A 20,877-nucleotide genomic window follows, 5' to 3' on the forward strand; every position below is an offset into this window, starting at 1 on the left:
AAACCGGTCTCCCCCCTCGCTCCCGGCCCCTAGTTCGCCCCTCAGGTCCCATGTAGCTTTATTATTTTAATAGCTGCTAATGACAAGAGACGGAAGAACAGCGGCAGACAACGCGGGTGGAAACTGCTCCCGCGGTGCGAGTAAAGCTCTTCTGATAGCAACTCCCGCCCCCATCCCCCAAAACCAAAACCGGCACAGAGAGGGATATAACGCTGTTCTGCCAACTTTTGCTTTTTTTTTTTTTTTTTTTTTTTTAAAATTTTTTTTTTTCCGTTCCATTTCTTTTTTTCTCCGTTTCGTTTTTTTTTTCGGTTTTTTTTTTACCCCCCCCGTCTCCGGGGTAGACCTGGCAGCCCCGGCGCAGGCGGGCAGCTGTCCCGGCCCCCACTCCCCCTCCCGCTCCCCCTTGTTTGCAAAGTGGTGTGAAGCCGGTTGTGTAAATGATTCCACTTTGACTTCCAGCCCCTTTAGATCACTAATAATGCCGTGGTGGTGCTGCTCACGCTGCTGCGGGGAGAGTCAGCATTTCCATTATAATTTCCTATTTTCAGGAGTTTTTACAGTGGTCGTAAAAATTCAGTCCAGGCTCAAACTTGGCATCTCAGGGCTCCTCCCAGGAGTCATTTCTTTTTGTTGTATTTGAAAGAGGAAACCATTTATCTGTTTTTACATTACAAGAGAGCAACAAAAGGAAGCGAAAGCAGGGTTTGGAGAACATTTTTGTACTTTATATTGCTTGTTTTTCCTCATCTTTACAATATCTGCCATAGATGTTAAAGGAGTACAGCACACAATAATTAATAACACATGAAAAACCATCAGGTTATAGAGAAGCCAGAGTCCACAATCAGAACTGGCCATATAAAGTACCCTTTATCATTCTAAAAATCCCTCGCTTTTCTAAACTGATAATTTGCTAGAAATGCATCCAAAATGTAATTTGATGCTGGGGGTCACTTTGATTTAAAATGAACCAATCATTTTTGAAATCTGAGAAAGCTTATGTATGTGCTCATATTTAAGAAGAATTTCCTAAAAGTACAGATGTTTTCACTGCAGATTTGAGGGGTCTATCCTCCAGCTCGCTTTGTGCGAGTGTATGTATAACAGTCAAATAATCTTTGGATTTAGGTGTCCCTAAGTATTCATTTATATGATGGATTGTAATGGCTATATGGTTCCCTTGAAACCATTATATTCTATCAGGTCAAAACCAGCTTCTTAAAAAAGTTCATTTAATACAAGGGTGGCTGGAATGATTTGCGTACATTGCATTCGCTCACATACAATTCCCATATCTGCTGGAAACTGAGTAAGGATTTAATGACCCCACTGGAACTGAAGGTTTTGGTGACATGAGCTGAGAATGGGCCTGTGAGACAAAGACCGGTGTGAATTGGGACGCTCAAGTGGAATGCCAGCAAAGCCTGGACATCGCATCATTTTGCTGTGGTTTATGCCTATGCCACATGTGTTACAGAGAAGTCCTTTCTCTACCGCTATAAAATACACATTTCTACTCGCCTGGAAACTTGGTGGGGCTATCCTCCAACTCATCCAGCTCAGGTTTGGCTAGGAAAAAAGATCACAAAGGATGATATCTCACAGAGGTGAAAGAATTATTTCTAGGTGGTAAAAAAAAAGGTATGTATGGTATTAGAGGTACATATGTATACATATATAGAGATATATATGTACACGTAGAAAAGGAAATTGCCTTTGTATGCATATAGAGACATCGAGAGGGATTAAGCCAGACAGCCTTACAGTATGCATGATAGAATTAGGGGTACAAGTATATCGATTTGAGGAATGTCAGCCACCCTTATCTTTTGCAATTTTTGGACTAACATGTATTTGATAAGGCTTATATTTACTAACGGTTAAAGCAGGACTCCATAACTTTTAAGGAATGAAGGCAACATTTGCTTGCCGTGGTCTGTCAAACACAGGACTGGAATCAGGATTCCACAAGATTTATCATCCCTAGAGGGATTTCATGACAGTGACATCGGGCTAGTAACCTCCAGTGGATCCAGTACTTCCCAAAAGCAGAGCAAACTCATTCTCTGACCTCACTTACACCTGTAACTCAGTCCAGATGTGTTACTCTTCCAATTAAACCTTGCACTTAATTTAGGAGTGTTGGCTCCCAGATTCTTCAGAGAGTGGAGGTAAATCCAACCCATGTTGAGATCTGATTCACATTTCAGAGAAAACTTTCTTTTTTTTTTTTTGATAGACCATATGCCGGCACGTACACAGAGCCAATGGTCTGTTTTTAGGCATGTCATTTAATTGCCTGAAGGTAAGTGGGATGGGTATAAGTCTTTTCTATTTCTGCCTTTTTATCGGGCAGATATACTATCTTCAGTAGTTAATAAGGTACATACCTGCAGTAGTTGATAGGTCATACACCTACGTAACAAGGATCTTGTCACAACTGAAAAATGAAACCTTTTCTGTGCAAGAAGTGATTGGAAAAGCTTTTCTTAGGACCTATCATAGCAATACTTCATGGCAGCAATTCAGCATCTCCTCTGGGCTTAGCAGGACTGGAGATAGCAATACAAACAGGACTCCAAGTTTTATATCCTAATCATTTGGGATCTTGTCCTGGCTTTGTTCACTGCATAGATCCTGGGATAAGTAATGAAACAAGGCTATAAGTTCAGTCAATTGCCAATACACGTATCTCCTCACCCCGACGGACGGGCACCAGAGCCCAAAGGCACATTCAATCCACATGCAGTAGCATGAGGGGGGATTCAACTGGTGTTTGTGCGACAGGACTCTGACCCTCTTCCCAGTGCTGTGAGCATTGAGGCATTTCATTTCCATATCTTTGATGCACCAACTGCCATGCCTGTTCAGAACAGAAAGCAGAGTGAAGAGGCACTGAAGTCTGCGAAGATCCTGTGCAAACCTACTCTCCAGCCTTGGATAGACTCCTGGAGCAGCTCTGCTGGGTCAGATTTGTTGACTCGCAGTCTACAGCTCAGAAATGTGGGTGGTATTTTAAATATCCCAGGCCTGGGCCTTGGAAAGCCTTCAAGAGAGGTCAAAGCTGGTCCAGTAGTCAATGGGGGTTAACTTTAAAAACGGCTTTGGGACATTCACTCTTTCACTGAATATTTGGGACTGGCGCTACTTCAGCTCCTGTACAGTAATAGTGGAATCAACTGCAGGGCTAAAGGTGCATGCGCTGGAGTCACCTTCCCTCCTGCACACAAACGTGTCGTCAATAGCTGGTGACCCCAGCACCGCTTCCCATTCAGTTGGCTGCAGCTCTGCAGCTCATTGACCAGCGCTGCTGGCAGGCGCAAGGGCCAACCCTCCACAGGGGACAAGGACATTTTTAATTTAGTGACATCAGTCCCCAGTCCTCTAAACCACATCTACGCCCCCTCTCTTCTACGATATGATGACTGCCAGAGGCTAGCTGATCTCTGGCCATACACACTGCTGACACGACCATGTGACTCTGAAGCAGTTGTAGGGTTCCATTTCTCTTCCACCGAAAGACAAGTTTTTACAATTGACTTCAGTGACAGCAATATCTAGCAACTGCTGTACTGTGTCACCGTGGGTTCAATTTCTTGGCTTGTACTCAGGGGAAAGATGTTCTTTTAACACAAAGTATTATTGTTACCAATATAGAACTAGTGTCTGGCTAAAGTACGTATAAATACTGATCTGGCAAGAATTTTATTATTTAAAACAACGCTAAAATGGGATTTATTGAGGATAATATATAAGAAATCAGAATTTTAGTTGTATAATCACTCACAATGTCTTTCCTGTTTTTAGTAGCTTCTAAATATATAGCAGCACTATAGAAAAAATGACGTTCCTTTTGGTTTTCCTTTTTTTTTTTTTTTTTTTTAAGTATTATCTTTCAAAAAGGATATAAATTCCCACTGAAACTACATGGAAATAAAGCCAAGGGATCAGCTAAAAGTCACAAAAGCAAAGGAAGTAAAGAGTCAAGTCGGAAAGACAATTTTCTATCATACACAGCTATGCTGAAGTGTTAGAGAGAAAGGTCATCTAACAGGGGGGGCTTTGTGCCGTCAGGTGATCCTAAATACCAAATAGGCTGTAATACCTCGGCCCAAGGGGAAGGTTAAGTACTGACAGAGTTTTCAACCCTAACCGAGAACTTCCTGCTATTTGTGGTTTGGGGTCAGATCCTTAAGGTTATTTTGAGATAGGCTTTTGTATGTAAAACTGTAGGAATAGTACAGTCAGGGCGTTATTGAACAGCCGGGACCATAAAAATCTTTCCTTGGAAATGCAATCCTGAAGAAAACTCGCCACCTTCTGGCCAAAACCCTCCTAGTGCTGCGCTTGTCTAACGAGCATTTGCTACAGTCATGATTTATCAGTTCACAGCAGCTGAGATCGTCCCGAGTTCACGCTCTCCCGGCACTGATTTGGGGAGCTTCTGCCTTAAAGGAAAAAATAATTTTCATCTGAAAATCTCTGTGTGACACTGGTTTGCACTGGCGTTTGGAAACAACACTAATAATATTTCAACATGAATAATAGTCTCTCGAGGCTTAAATGTTTTTGTACGGGTGAGTTTTGTTAAATGCTATTTTAAAATGTATATATCCTCTTTCTTTCCCTTATGATTGTGTCAGGAACCTTTGTGGTTTCCTTTGTGATATTTGTGTTGCCACAGAGTCTTTTATTTGCTGTTACTACTTTTATTTACTGTTACTAAATAGTAACTGGAGATTTTGACGTCTCATTAGAAATAGTTCTCATTCCTGTAATGGGAAAGGGAACACTTCTCAATGCTAAAGCTCACCATCTAATGACTTACATTTTTTCATGTAGACTTTTTGGTAACCAACACTAGACTGTTTAGCAGAGATAACAGAGGGTTTGGTTTTGGGTTTTTTTTGTCAATTAAATAAGTCAGGTATATAACATTACCTTTTTTTCTTAGTGTCTGCACTACAGTCAGCGAAGCCAGATGACAGATCCCATTGATTCCCATCCTCTTTGGGTAGACCATTACACAATAACCCAAAACACAATATGTACATTCTTCAGAGCTAATATTGGGTTTACAGTTTCTTGGTGAGGATTATGAATGCACAAGCCACAAAAACAAGATTCATAACCAGCAGGTTCTGGACTCAGTGGTGGAGAAGGCAATGAAGGCTGGGTTCATCCAGACTCAGTGACCAAGTGTCCCATGAAAGGGGGCAGCATTCAGTGTGAAGCTAATGTATAGCAACGTATAGGAATTCATCTGTCAATCCAGCCAACAAAGCAGAGAAGGAAAGGAAACCGCAGATAGTTCTCAAAAATGGAAGAGAGCAACAGAGAAACTTGAGACACTATTAAATCCCCTTACTTCCAATTTACATTACATTTGAATTTCAACTCAATACTCTACATCACAAAACTGACAAAGGTACTGAAATTCAAAACAATTCTGTGGGAAGCAGGAATAGTGGAAGAATTAGGAAAAGGGTGTATATATATTATAAAATGTAAGCATAATACTGAGAAGCCAAGATGGAAATATTGTCTAGAAGAGCCAAAAGAATTAAAAGAGGTTCCTGTGAGTTTGTTTAGCACATAATGGGAGAGTAGTCTAACAAAAAGATGAACTCCAAAATAACAGTTTCTTCTCAGTGTGTGGTAATAAGGATGATCAGAGAACACCAGCAGAATAAAGAAATGCAATTGAAGCAACTAAGGAGAGGAAGTGACCAGTGTAATGGTGAACGTGAACACTAAACCCATGCTTCTCTACCCAAGAAAGGGGCAAAAGGGGCTATAAGAGGCCTGGGATTAGGTCAGCTGCTTCTACCAAACTCATCCATAGCTTTGTTCAAACCACTCGATCAGTTCTCTGCTCTGGTATACCCTTCTGTAAAAGGTAGGTAAAACCACTCACCCAACTGCCAGGGATTATGTAAAGAAAAGTATTAGCTATCGTATTTCACAGAGGGGAAAATAGCTGCTAGCAGTCTGCATTTTCTTTGACTTGGCCTTGTGTTAGCTACTGTTATATTCTGTCCTGGTTTAGTCACAATGCAATTTTAAAGAAATTTGGGGAGCATTTCCCTGGAACTGTCAGTTTGCCAAAATTACTTCCTAAATTGTACGTGTTTCCATAAAACCTTGCTCACATAAAGCAGCAGTAAGCTGCTAAACTGCCAGGGTCTCTTTTGGGGCAGATGTAGGGCAGGACCAGAGACATGGATTTCTGACTTCAGGCATAAATGAATGAGGGAAAAGAGCTGAGGAAAAGCAGAGAGATCTTGTGTCAAACTGAACACAGTAATCTGTCTTTCGAGCAGGTGGCAGTGGTGCCCAGAGAACAGGGATTGCTTGCAGTGCTAGCTGGCTATGATTTTAATGTCCTTCCACAAAACAAACTCCAGCAGAGCCCTGAATTAAGGTGTATCAGGGTTTGGATGAGAAGATAAGACATGGAAATCAGTTACTGTGGCACAAGCTAGGTTGTCCTGTGTCTACAGCAATTACGTACATGCATGCTTTGACTTGCTTCACAGAAAAATTTTAAATTTGATTTCTAACTTTCATGTTTTTACTTGCAGTATACCCATACATGTCATGGAGCACAAGGAGAGCCGTAAGCTGAAGCAGAGCTACAAAACAGGAGAAACAGCAGCTGCTGTAAACTCATATCCTGGAGGTAACCTATCTATATCTTCCTCCCATCTATATTCAAATGCTAGAGAAAGAAATCCAAGAATAAACAGTAACATAGGTGCTAGGGCACTTGTGGCTGGTCAAGAAAGCTTTAGATATATTCTGACAGAATAAGATGGAAGGTCTGAGTAAGGGCGTCTCGCATCTCAGCTGAGTATATCCAAAATTAGGCTAGTGACTATCCCGCTTTCTCTACTCTTTCTGACTCTGATGGAAAACAATTCCTAACGTAACCAGCTGAAGACTTTACACATGTCCTAGACCTCCCAGTGGAGCCTCAAAATTGAACCTGACCTCTTCACTAACAGCTGCTCTCTGGTCAGACATCACAACTTCCTCTGGCTAGTTACTACCCAGTGGTCACTACCATCCCCTCCCACAGAAGAAGGGCAAAGCTGGAATCAGGTAATACTGTGGATTGTTATCCAAGAGAGAGGTCTATGCTTACATGTCCTGATGTTCTTTGGAAGTTGCAGAGGCTACCTGTTGAATCATGACTCCTAGCATATCCTTAGGGAAGGAAAATAAAGGTACAACTGAGGCCTATAGTTGTGGAAATGAACTAAGGCTAGAAACTGAACTTGAATGTTTTTCTGAGTCAAGGCAGTTTGGTCCTCTGCTCTCTGGGTATCCGGCTTTGTATTGTCTTCTCATTAATTTCTTATGCTTAATTGGAAAGCTATTGAGAATTATTTTGGGGTTTTGTTTGTTTATTTATCCCTATTAGAAAGCCATTTCAGATCCAACATCCCACATCTTACTTCTAATGGGCAGTTTATTATACCCATGTGTTCTTGTGTTAATTTAAACTGTTTCTCTTCCTTGGTATTCCTCTTCCTTGGCTTTTGTATCCCAAGGTAAACAAACCGTCTTTGGAAAAATGGATGCCTCATGTCCAGCTTCCTTTTGATGAACCTTCTCTGCACTTCATTTTGAGTTTGTATATAGGCAAATGATACAAATGAGGTCTTAATGGAGGCTTCTACAGCAATTTAATTGCCAAAGGTTCTTGGTACCCAAGACAGGTTATGCAGCGTTTGCATGTACAGTCACACTCATCCCTACAAATAGGCTTGACTAACATACACCATCTGAAATACAGTCCCCTTTGGAGTAAGACTGTGCTATTCACAAGCCAGACAGTTGTACAGTTTAGTTATTTTTTTCCAATTCAGCTGACCTAAACAATGTTGTTGGTTACAAATCTGCTTTCTGAACAGACACATCCTGTCAGTGCACACATGAGTACTTGAAGCCCTGCTGTGTACAGACCAGCTGAATCTCTTTCCTCTTAACAGAGATCTTCTTGAGGCTCTCTCATCTCTCTCTGCTTGGCTCAAGGGAGAGGGTCTAATGAGGAAAGAGAGTATGGAAAAGGTTATGATCTTCAAAGATGAGATCCTTATTGTGGCTTACTGTACCCAAGCTCCATTTCTTCCACTGAAATCCGGACGGTCCTGTCCACTGCGCTGGGACTGGTCATGTTTCCATCTGGGGGCCATTAGCCTCTTCCAGTAATGTCTACCTTGAACAGCACAAAGCTAATTCAAACCAAGAGGACAACTGCACCTGCTTCCTCTCAGCCAACAGGGCAGCTGAGCATCCAGATGTTTGTAGCTGTGGTTGAGTTTAGATATTTTCAATCTACTTCTCACAGGAACTAACAGTATTGCATTCCAGCAACCATACAATCCTGGCTTCCTGTCTTACAGGACTACAGTATCCTTTTCACCTTTTTTGTCATTGTCAGAGATCTTCCCACTATACTTCTTTTTTTTCTGCAGCAAAGACTTCGGGGGTTTTGTTGTTTAGGTTTTTTTGGTGGTTTTTTTTTTTTTTTTGGCATAAAGACTGAATCTGTACTTTTTTGTTCTTGCATTCTTTAGACTTTTAAAGCCAGTGTTTAAGTCAGTGTTTAAGTCAGCTATTGCTAGAATTAGCTGAACTATTGTATTGCTAAATACAGAGGAGGTGCTGGGGAATAATTAAGTTTAACTTTTCAGATCAGATGAAACTCTTATATGTTACACTTCATGACATTTTACTTACAGACTCTGAATTGAAGCTCTTCCTAATCTGTTTTTATTTTAAATTATTTAATGGATGGCACATTCATTTTTTTGTCTGGCAATGGATTGCTTGCAAGCTGTTTGCAATGGAGATTGCTTTGTGTTTTCACACATTCATGAACTTTCTGATCATACATTATTGTTCTACTTTGACTCAGTACATTGTGTTAGAGCTCTCAGCACAGGCATGTAAGCTGTAGACATTTTACAGCACCCCTACACTCCTCAGATTTCCATGAAAACAGAATTTCCCTCTCCAAAACATTCTTACAGAATGGCATGACAAAAAATTAGCAAGAATCTTTAGCTGAATCCTTCTTCTCAGATATTGTTTTTGCATCATTTGCGCAGCCTGACTTTGACTGTCAGGCTGAAGGTTCACTTCAAAGCAATCTTCTGCAATGGAGTTTCCCTTTGGTCTCTATGACTTTTTAAGTGTAGTCATCACTGAACTGCATTGGACTTGAACTCCATGAGCAATGGACTCTGCAGATGCACAGTGAGCTTTCACCACTCTGATATATGCACAGGGTTTAGTATGGTCCAAACCCACAGATGATACAGAGAAATTAGCCAAACATTTTTTTTTAAGTTTTTATTTTCTTGGTTGGATTTTTTTTTTTTTGGGGGGGGGTTGTTTTTTTTTTAACTTTAGTTACCAAGAGAGTAATCACTGGTAAACACTAGCAATTATAACTGAAATAATTCCATCTTCTGAGGAGGAAGTGCAAAAAACAACAGGGAAGAGCACCATCTTATTCAGTTCTAAAAATCTGCACTGTAGAACGTTGTCTCTGGAGTAGACTGCCTTGGAATCAGTGGGATGAAGCAGGCAACTGCAGAGTACTATTCATCTAACCTTTTTCAGACCTTATTCCTTTAGCATCTGCTGCACACAAATATACTCCTGCTATATTTGGCACAGAATCACTTTCTCATATTGCTTGTGGCCTTCAGGATACAAGGTGGTAAAAAAGATAGCCCTATCCTCCCCTCGTTCGATCTATGGTTTCTCTGTTGATGCTTCCAGCAAGCCTTGCCAAGTAATACCAGTGTGTAGGGTGTAGCCTTTGCAATGCACAATCCTGTCTGGTAAGACTTGGCCTAAACCCACCAAATCTGTTGATTTCATGTTTAGTTAAGTGAAGGTGACGTTATGACTCGATGACTTCTGTTAACCATATTTTTCCAAATAACACATGAACACGCTTGCGCCTTTTAAGTTTTATTAAAGATTAATCATTCAAAGGGGTTTTCTTTTTGGCAAGGATCACAGCCACCATTCATTCATCATGAAAAAGAACTAATTGGTATAAGGGCAGAACGTGCAGGATTGATTCTTGAAAGGGGCATGTGTTGAGGATGGGAGGATGAATCGCTCTGGCTAACCTTCTTTGCCAGCTCTCATAGCCAAGGAAAAAAGATGTCCAAGTCCTATTTCCTTCCTGTGCCATCTGTTCATTGATTATGCAGTTGCCTTTTAAGCAGGTACAGATTTCCTGGAGGGATGGAGTTAGAGGCTCTCTTGATACGAGATATTAATCCCTATCTCCTATTCTCTGCTGTAAGATTAGGTGTCTCTCACACTACCAAAGCAGTGGGAACATGAGTTGTGCCACCACCATGTCACAGGAGAGGAAACAAGGTGTCAGAAGGAGGTGGGATCTCTTGCTCTGTTCATGGCAGGTGGGAGCAGCCTGAACAGATAAGCTGTTTGTAGCCACAGCTGAGGTTTGGAGCTGAGCCTTGGGCTACACTACTTTCACTAGCCCTGCATTGAGTGTCCATATCTTGCAGAATATGAGTCACCATCCTGGTACCATGCCATTCACTTAGGGGCTGTGTTTAGTCCCATTTAAGGTCAAAGGATAATATTTCTTACAAAGGTTAGAAAAAGGGACCAAAAGGAGCGGTTTCCACAGTTATCATGGAATGGTTCTAACACTTGGTTTCATGATCAAGCATCATTTGTGGATGCAAAGAGGTAAACTTGGGGTTTTGTGTGCATGCATGTGTGTGCATGTGTGTGCGCATGTGTGCATGTGTGCATGTGTGCATGTACAAAAGAATAACACACGTTGCCTTCTTCTGTTGGCAGTCTAATACTCTGGGTACGTTCACACAGGATAGGAGCAGACAGTTCAAACTTCTTCAGGCTAGGGTGGGTCTAAACCAGTGTCTCAGCTACAAGCAATAGAATAAAAGATGTTTGTCTAGTTCCCATCTATTTTTTAAGAAAAGTGGCTGTGCATTGAGCATAAGTATGCTCAGGTTATCTCACCTTTCAGGTCCTAGACGTTACATCTATAGGTCAACAGGACTTAGGTTGGACTCAACACTCAGTTGTCCTATTTAGGATACTGTGTATGTCTTGGTTACCTACAGAAACACTCTGAAGTCAAAACATTGATTTTACACACTTTTGGGAATTAATAGAGCTGGAATCATTCTCTGAAACCCAGAATCTTTAGTTGCGACTTAAGCAGACAGAGTCAGCCTGAGTCTCAGTCTTTACTTGCTTCAGGAAAAAGGAGGAAAAGCTTTTCCCTCCTCAATTCTAGGGCTGTTCAGACATCTGTTATTTTTGTTCTTTTTCCCACTCCTTTTGCTTTTTGCACTGACACACTCACTATCCCACAATAGCTATTGCTTTTCTCACCATTTGCCTTCAGTGGGCTATCTTTGGCAGAGGGTTTCTGTTAAGGCAGTGAAGAAACTGTGGACATGTTGAGGAAACTGTCTGTGATGGGAGCAGAGTCAAAAGGCAATTAAAGGGGGAGTTTGTGCAGAGATTCCATAGCCAAGTTGTAACAGTAAAAGTGTTTACAAGGTGAATTCTCCCCATCAGGCAGGGGAGTAGCTCCCCACACAACCATGCATGTGACAGAGAGAAAGGGGGTTTTGTGTTTTTTAGGCTGTTTGGACAGAGATCAGCATACCCACCAGGGCTGGGAGGTGTGGGACAAATTGTGATACTTTTCCATTGCAGCTTGGATGGACAGGTCCTGGAATAGAGGGTGGCCCATACACATATATTGTACCGTGGCTGAGGAGTGTATAAACACAGCATATCCAGAATTCATGATCTAAGAAGACAGGTTCAGTGAAAAGCTCTTCACCTGCCAGCACTAAAGTTTATAGGTTTCTTTTCCTTGGGTCAGTGACTTTATTAAGACCTGAAATACTGCAGGGTGAGTATTCTTTAACGTACTTCCAGCTGCTGGGGATATGCTTATTTGTAACATACAGATTTTCCAGTAAGAGGGGAAAATTCAAAGAGAAACTGGGAGGAAAAAAAAGTGATGAATAATCCAGAAAAACAGTTAGATGCCTAACTGCCATTTTAGACACTTAAATCCAGCTGTAACTCCAAGGCGCCTGCTTGGATGAATCCTGGAGACATCCAGGTTTTTGTCAGTAAAATGTGTCTGTGCTTGCATACATACAATGTCAGTAAAATCTGTCTTCTGCACCCATACACAGCTCCCAGCCATTCTTAATAAATATGTTTTTGGAGGAGGGCTTTTTCAAGTTAATATACAGGCTACAACCCAAACCAGAACTTTTTATCAAGGAAGCGAGAGAGAGAGCCTCAGCCCACATTCACCTACAGAGCAAAGGTGCCTGGACTGAAATACTTTGATTCAGATTCCTGTTATAAATCAGGAGGAGGAGGATATATGGGGCTCTTGTACACCAAATGACTGGTCTAATCTCTCCCCTGCTGATCGCAATACCATTGGGTTATTCCTTGTGAGAAAGGCACAGTCTGGGTTAGGCACATAGCTTCAGGTGAGTATTGAGCTGTAAAGCCAGAGGTTGACTTAAACTATGGATGGAGTAGGGCAGTAGCTGAAGGCTGGAAACTGCTAACCCCCCACTGTTCACTCTACCTACTTTGTCTATTGAAGAGCCCAGCCACCAGGGCTTTCCTTTTCCCTCTGTTTTGTGTCCAGTTCCCTTTATTCCCTTCCTCATTCTTGTCTTTGAAATGACACCTCTCATTTGGAGCAAGCTTCTGAGAGGTCTCAAGTTGGTCCTGTGGTACGGAGGGAGGTTATAACTCCCTGATAGGATGGAAGGAGAAGCCAATTTATTTATTTATTTATTTATTTATTGCCCACTAATCCAGACAATTATATACAGAAGGCAGACCAATTTATTTATTTATTTATTTATTTATTTTTCCCCACTAATCCAGACAATTATATACAGAAGGCAGTGTTTTCTTAGTTGCTTACTTATCTATAGGGTCACTGGACATTTTTTTCTGGGGCTAAGGGTTCCACAGAAAGGCAATTACTCAAGGTTAAGGAGGTACAGTGCTTGATATCCAACATTAAGTAGAAGAAACACTGCTTAGGAAATATAAAAAACTAAGTCATAACAAAATCCTTCAGTACTGAGACACAGGACCCATGGAGGATCAATACATTTGCTTTTATGATATATCTGTTATTATCTTAGCTCAGCAGCTGAGGAAAACACTTTAAAACTGTGAGGCATGAGGGATCTAAAACATCAAACTTCCATGTGCAAGGCAGTAAATGAATTATAAACATGGACATAAATTGTACATGAATTTGGGACTGAAGGAAGTCCAGACCATATTCAAGGTTTCTTTAAAAGCCAGACTATGATATTTGAAAAACTTCTTCCAGACACTTGTCTATCTTCTCAGTATTTTATACTGGTTTTCGAAGGACATGTCTCATTAATATGTCTCATTAATATGTATGAAGGACAAGTCTCATTTACTCTTCTTCGAGCAAAATCAGGTTGAATTAAAGCTGTTCAGACAGGATGGAAAAAAATGGACAACAGCTTAACTAAGTATTTTCTATACAGAAGCATCCTCAGTGCTCGACCATGGTACTGGTGTTTGCTGTTTGCCCTGTCTTACTTCTCCAGAGACTTAAATTCCCCTGGCATATCTCCTCTTCTGCTAACACAAATAAGGTTCCCTGCCCCTTTATTTGTTGAAAGAATTTCTTCTTGGCCTTGAGGCTCTGCCCATTTAGAAAACATCTTTGTTAAGCAGGGAGGCAGTTATGACTAAACTTACCAGACAAAAGCATATATCTGAGCATATATAAAGCTTCTTTCTAGTTTCTCTCACTGCAGGCTCCTCAGCCTCTTTGAAATGGGAGTTTTTCTCAAAATGCTCAAACAAGAAGCCACATTCTCTGTTGACTCCTTCTGTGACATTTTTGGCTTTAACCTTTCTGCATCTTAGTTTCCTCTGCTGTAAAACAAAGGTAATAAAGCTTAAGGTTTTTTTCTCCCTAGGATTATTTCGAGGTCTATAGTAATTTGCAGAACAATTCTAGTTCCCCCGAGCTACAAATATTTTGGCTAAAGGAGATGTGTGATTTTCAGAGGTGCTTGCCCAGCAATTTCGACATTTTGGACTCCTGTGAGGTGTGTTGTGTTAAGCACCACAGCATGGACACACATTGACATGCAAAACTTGTAAAAATTGCTGCTTTTGCCATTCTTGCTGGGTGTTTGAGAAGATATATCCAAACTGGTAAAAAGTAGCAATCTTTTCCTGTATAAGAGAGAAATGTATATTTCCATAACAATGGAAATATTCCATTTTTCTGATATGGAAGACATTTTTTAATTGACAGATCCTCTCCAAAAAAAACTCCCAAATCCTTACATATACTAAGCATTACACCCTTCCCTTCACAATGTATAAATTACATGTGCTGCCAGCATTGGTAAGATACCATTTTAACTGAATACACCCTGTGAGGGAGGAACCTCCATTAACAAGCACCAAGTAAGAATTACCCATAGAGGAAATGGTTAAAAGAGGCAGAAGTGCTGTAAGACAGAATCAGAAAATGCACATAATCCCAGCTTGATGCAATTACTCTGACATGAATTTAAAATAAAATTAAAGTTAACAGTTTAAACTGATGTTTGAGGGGTTTTAAAAAGATTTAGTTTCCCTTGGAACCACTCTGTTATTTGAGCCACTGTAATCTCAGAGTGCAGTGCTCATAACTTCTCTCAAGCACTGTTACTACTAGATTATGCCCACAGGTTAAGTTACAAATGTCTAAAAACCTTAAAATTATTAAACCTAGATTAAAGTGTTCAGAGAATATGGTGTTATTTTAGTCTCCTGCCATATCCTACATTTACTATAAAACTGTTATATTGGCATTCTAATAAAATGTCATAAAGCAAGTATGTAAGGAGGTGTTTTGGGTTTGTTGCAGTCCGATGGAAGCCAAGTTAACATGGCAACCAAAATGTGTAGCAGAAACACTTAAATGTTTTTCATAAACTGCAAACCTTGTAAGAGCCTAAGAGAACGTTGACTACTGGGCAGCGCATTACTGAAGATTACTGCTGTGTATTGTTGATGTTTCATCTTAGATCATTTCTACACAACTCAAAACTTAATTATCTGAAGTGAATAACCTACTTTCTTTCAGCCACACTCATACCCACTAGACTTTGTCTCTTTAACTCCTCCTTAAAGACGAAGGAGCGATTTGTTCCTTGAACCTTGGGAGCAAAGTTATTACACTCTGACTGATATTTAGAAAGTTTAGAGCCAGAAGGGACCTACGAGATCCTCTGGGCTGTCTTGTTTTTCTTAAGATTGCCCACACCTTGAACACCTTATCCTGATGCCTACACAAGGGATATACAACATTAACAAAGTCCATAATGTCTGTAATGCCTCATCTGCTGAGTAGGCTCCTGTTATTTTTCCTGTCTGTAATGCACTTGTTCTTTGCTCTGGTACACAGATGTTTGAAAGTTCTTTATTTAACTCAATAAAAAAAAGAAAAAGAGTCCTATTATTAAATGTGAGTTGTTGTTCACAAAAATAGAGGGGTTCGATGATGTCTGGACTGTAGCTTAAAATTTTATCTCCTGGCATATTTACGAGGAGCACAGAGACAGTCCACTCTGACTAGCAGGTCATCTCAATGTTCCCATTTGAGACACCCAAATCAGCACTCTATTCTTGCTATCAGGGAATAAACAAGTTTACTCAGGCTCAGCTCTGAGAGAAAATGACTCAGTAAAGTTCCTTTCACCTAATGAGCTCCAGACGAATCCTTTAAAAATGCTTAGTGCAGTTACCTGTGATAAGGCTTTTTTTTTTCTCAGTAGCAAAACCTCCACTGAGAGTATGGGTAGCTAAATGAGTATGTTCACATACAGTACAGCAATATAGGGTAGGAAACTGTCTAGAGGTATGAAGGAAGAGTAGGGGAGGAAGAGAACTCTGTGAAAGAGAAATGCTAGCACTGACCGGGGAGGTGTCCTACATTTATTCACTTCAGCTGACTGCAGAGGAAAATGCAAGAAGCTACTCTACTTCAAGAGTCAGCGTGGGCATTTACAGACAATCAAAAGTATGTATAATAACAAAAAAAAAAAGGCATATCTGACAAGAGAATCAGACAATACACTTTGCATTGGTCAGCAAGGTTTGAGCAGTCTGGAGGAAGACGTGTTAAAAATATTGCATCAGGGCAGACACCTCAGTGATCCATAACAGAAAATATTGAGGAATAGAAGGAGGCCTAGTATGTACAAATAATAATAATAATAGTAATAATAATTAATTTAAGATAATAGTTAATTAAAAAAATTGAAAAATGCAATTCAGAACTGACCACAGTTTTCAGTGAAGCCAATATGAATCTGATAAAATATTTTCTGCTGAAAAAACATTTAGCAAAATATAAAAAATATTTTAAACTTTTTCTTAGTGCGTATTCACCCTCCAAAAAAACCCCCAAACCCTACTAGAAGTTTCATGTTGAGACAGTATTTAAAATTTGACAAACTTTAGTTTTTGATTGAGGGTACAGATCTTTCAAAGATAAACAGAAAAACATCTTTGGTTTGAATAGGATGGTGAATAATCAGTTATCCGCTCTGGCTTGACGGCTTCCATTTTTGACAAGATGAAAAAAGAAAACTTTTAAACCAAAACACCTGAGAAGAAATTGTTGACACAATCTCAGTTGCAGCTACAGATCTCAGAAGCACAGATGAAACCGAGGAGGTGAATATAGGCGAATGACTTCAAACTGCTCATTAATCACTACCTGAGTTGAGCAGACTTGTTCTCACTATGGAAACCTTAAGTGATGCCATGTCAAGAAAGGTGCAATCATTGTGTAAACGCAAAGACAAGACTGAAGCTAAGTACCATGCTTTGTTCAGAGCTTTTAAAATCTGAATGTATTAAATTTGCGGCACAAAGTAGAAAAAAGGAATTAAACCAGCATCTGCAAGCCAATCACATCACTAAAATAGAAGTAGCTGTAGAGGAAACACATTATAAAGGCAAGGGAGGGGCTTCTTCCTGCCAAATCTGCTGTATTTGTTTCCAGTCAAGCAGTGGTGAGGATCATTTGGACTCTCATCTGAGCCTCACATAGAAATGGAATGTGAAGCGTGCCATTAAAGCTTGTAAGTCTTTAACAGAGAACTCAAGTTTGCTAGCCCTGATGAGCCTGGTACATGATTTGGATCGTTAGTGGTTAAAGTGCATCACATTTGAATGTCCTGCTTGGCTAGCTCGGAGACATCACTGTTTCTGTTGGTACAGCTGGCAGAACTTGTCAGCCTCCTCATTGTCAAAATATCTCCATTTCATGAACCATGAACCTCTCTGATATAGCTGGTAGAACTCACCATGAGACAAGTGATGATGCTTGAAAGGTCTTTTAGCACAAGATCTCATCATTCCCAAGAGGGAAACTGTTATGGATCAAAGTAATTCCAATGTTTTGCTAGCTCGAATGATAGACGGCGTAAGTGCCATAGTGGGAGATAGCAACGGTCCATGACATGCTGAACATTACAGTCGGGAGCACTTACAAAGTCTCATGGTACAGATAGTGGAGGCAGGTAAGAAAAGGACCTTGAATAATGCAAATAAAAGTGTTACTCTCAGAGTTTGCAACTTTTGTTTGATTTTAAAATTTGATTAAAAGTAGATTAAAAGGAAAACAGTTGCCGAATTTTCTATAAACCTTATAAAAAATGCTGATCAGTTTGGCATAGAACAGGAAAGGAAATTATTCTATAAAACAGGACAAATTTTTAACATATCAGAAGTTTTTCTGTCTGCTGCAGGACGAAATCAGACTCTCTAATGTTTATGTAATTAAGTTAATCTTCCCCCAGTTTCTACTAGACTAAAATTTCCTATGTGGACCAGGTGGAACATGGATTTCCCCATATCCTTCAGGCTCCTCATGAGAGACCTATTTACTTCAGATAAACAGTTAGGTTCCTGAGGATAAGAAATTCCTTAAAATGAAAAAAACATTCAAGGAAAGTTTCTTGAAAATGTCTACGTTTATGGACATGAGTTTTCATTGTGATAAATCAACATTTTCCAGCAGAACAAAGCTAGCAAGGTGGAAAATTCTCAGTGTGCTCTCATATGGATGCTTTTGATCTTTGACATTAATCAAGATTAAGAGATATTGTCATGAAGGTGGGGTCTTGAAAACAAACTGCAGGAGATCTCAGAAATGTATAGTGAGTTTTCTTTAGGCAGAGAAGGTGTGAAACATCTATTATTCTTAATTCTTAATGAGTACAATATTAGGTATTGACTTTGAAAAAGTTAAAGTGGATCAAAGGGTGCTGATGAAAGTCCTTAATTGCACAATCTAGTTAATTTCCCTAGAAAACTCTGTCTTCTCCCCAGAATAACTCTGCTGCTGTTGGACCTGAAGACTGAGACCATGTACCAGCCCTCACCCCACAGTGCAAACAACTTTTGATGCAAGAATATGGCTTCAGTCATGTTTTGAAGTAACAGGAATGTACTTCAGCAAAATGTAATTATAGAATAGTACAGTTCAAAGACACTTCAGGTAGCCATCTAATGCATATCTCTGCCCAAAGCAGAGTCATCTATGTCTGTGGTACTCTCTAAGATCTCCAGTAATGGAAACTTCGCAACCTTCTCTGGGTAGCAAACACCAAGAAAATTATTTTCTTGTTTCCACTGACATAAGACTGTAAACATTGTCACATTTGTTGTCTAGTGTATGACAGATGTATCCCATTCTTTTGTGACCTGCATTTTATTGGAAGGACAAATATAAATCATGTTCCAAGTCTGGAACTTTGGAGGCAAGATTTTATTTGCTGGCTCAGCAACCCTGTTCTAATATGACTTTGGGTAACTATATCGCTGCAGTGTTTTATTTCCTCAGAAATATAATGAAAATAGGATCTCCGTGTTCCACCAGGAAGTGTAAGAAGAAATATCTTCAAGAAGATTGACCCACTGTTGACAAATTTCCATTAAAGTTCCAAGACCTCTCCTGTAAGCTCAATCTTCCCATTGCTCATCAGGCCAGGACAGTGCCAGGAATATCAACCTTTGAGATTCTTCGTTATTTAGGAACCTGGTGTTTTGGTCATACAGAAGGCTGTTTTAGGTCAATGACTTCAAGATTTCCAGCCAACTTCCAAACTAGTAAACTAAACTCATGAGGGCTTGAACACAAGCATTTTCCCATGACCATATACCCAACTTAACTACTGGCATAATCCCTGGCCGGGTTCTAGCCCACACTCATGAACACTCTCCTACACAGTGCCCAGGCATATTGTGAAGGATTTCATCAGTCAGAAGATGCTCTCAACAGCATGTGTCAGACCCATCAGTTTTGGGAATTCAGGCTTACAGATGTGAACTTTACCAGGACATTCAAATGCTGGAGAACAGGCACTGTGCCATTTTATTTACCAGTACAGATGTAGTCACGGGTCTGAAGGCCAGGAATAATCCAGCTTGACTCAGACTTGGAGACACTGGCAAATTAACCAAGAAAAATGTCTGGGTTGCTGTAGCATATTACTTTCTTATGGCAGTTCTTTACGTTCCGTACTATCCTATGTGGCTGGTCAGGAGAGACAGGTACCTCAGAGAGGGATGCCGAACACATGATGTGAGATGTAGCTGGGTTAGCAGCTGTTAACTTCAGGTTTAATTTAGATTACCAAATCAAATTTCTAAGTTTAAGCACTGTAAATAACAACTGTAATTAGATAAGAGGAAAATCAGAACATAACAATAAGCTTTAGTGTGAGTGTTTCTAGCCTTGGTTTGGACCCAGACTGGCATGTTAGTTTTGAATTCTTCCATGAACAGAGACATTTCACAATAGATAAACCTATTACAAAGTGGATGCACTGCAGAGGCCTTCCACACAGAAGTCCTGCCAGCACCCTTATTATACTTGAGCGATACCAACTCAGATTCCTCCCCTCATATCAACTTTTAAAGCACTGCTTCATGGGGAAAGAAAGCCAGTCTCTCAGGTAACCAACTCCCAAACCACTTAGGTCTTTATAGCTTAAAACCAACACCTTGAACTCAGCCCAGAAATTTATTGGCAGTCATTGCAGATTTTGGAGACTGTTTTTTTTATGTCCTCTCTGCATGATGCTCCACTTAATAAACAGGTGGTTGAATTGTGCACACTAGATTCAGTTGCCAAATGGCCTCAAGATGTAGCCTTACACGGAGTACATTACAGTAATCTAACCTTGTGGTAAGAAAAGTATGGATAACTTGAGCAGGTATCACATGTGACAGGAAAGGTTGTGCTCTTCTTGCCAAACACAGCAGGAAGAAAAAAAAAACCTCTTGGCTGGCCGTGTCTGCTACCACAGCATCGACAAGCTGCCTGAGATCTTCTATGTGCTCCAGGACCTGAACATTCAATGGGAAGCTGGACCTGAAGTTCTGAAATAAGGGACTTGGATTCTCCAGTGTTCTGGAGCAGGAAGCTGGAAATTGTGTGACAGATTCACTTAAATTGAATAATGGAAGTTTTCATGACTAAATGTAACATGAACAATATAGCCTGTAATATAGCCCTTGTGCTATTTATTCTGATACTAAATGTAATTTTATGCTGTTCCTACAATTTCCATGTGGAATGCGCTTACTATTTTGATTTCATAAGAGCACAAGTTCATCACTGAAGTGGGAACTTGAGGTTTGGAAGAATGCATGTGGGCTGCTGAGGATCATGAGAATGGTGGTGTGAAATGTGGCATTACAGCACTAACAGGCCATTCCTGC

Source organism: Egretta garzetta, unplaced genomic scaffold, assembly GCF_000687185.1.
Source record: "Egretta garzetta isolate BGI_Z169 unplaced genomic scaffold, ASM68718v1 scaffold847, whole genome shotgun sequence".
In the NCBI taxonomy this organism is placed as follows: Eukaryota; Metazoa; Chordata; class Aves; order Pelecaniformes; family Ardeidae; genus Egretta; species Egretta garzetta.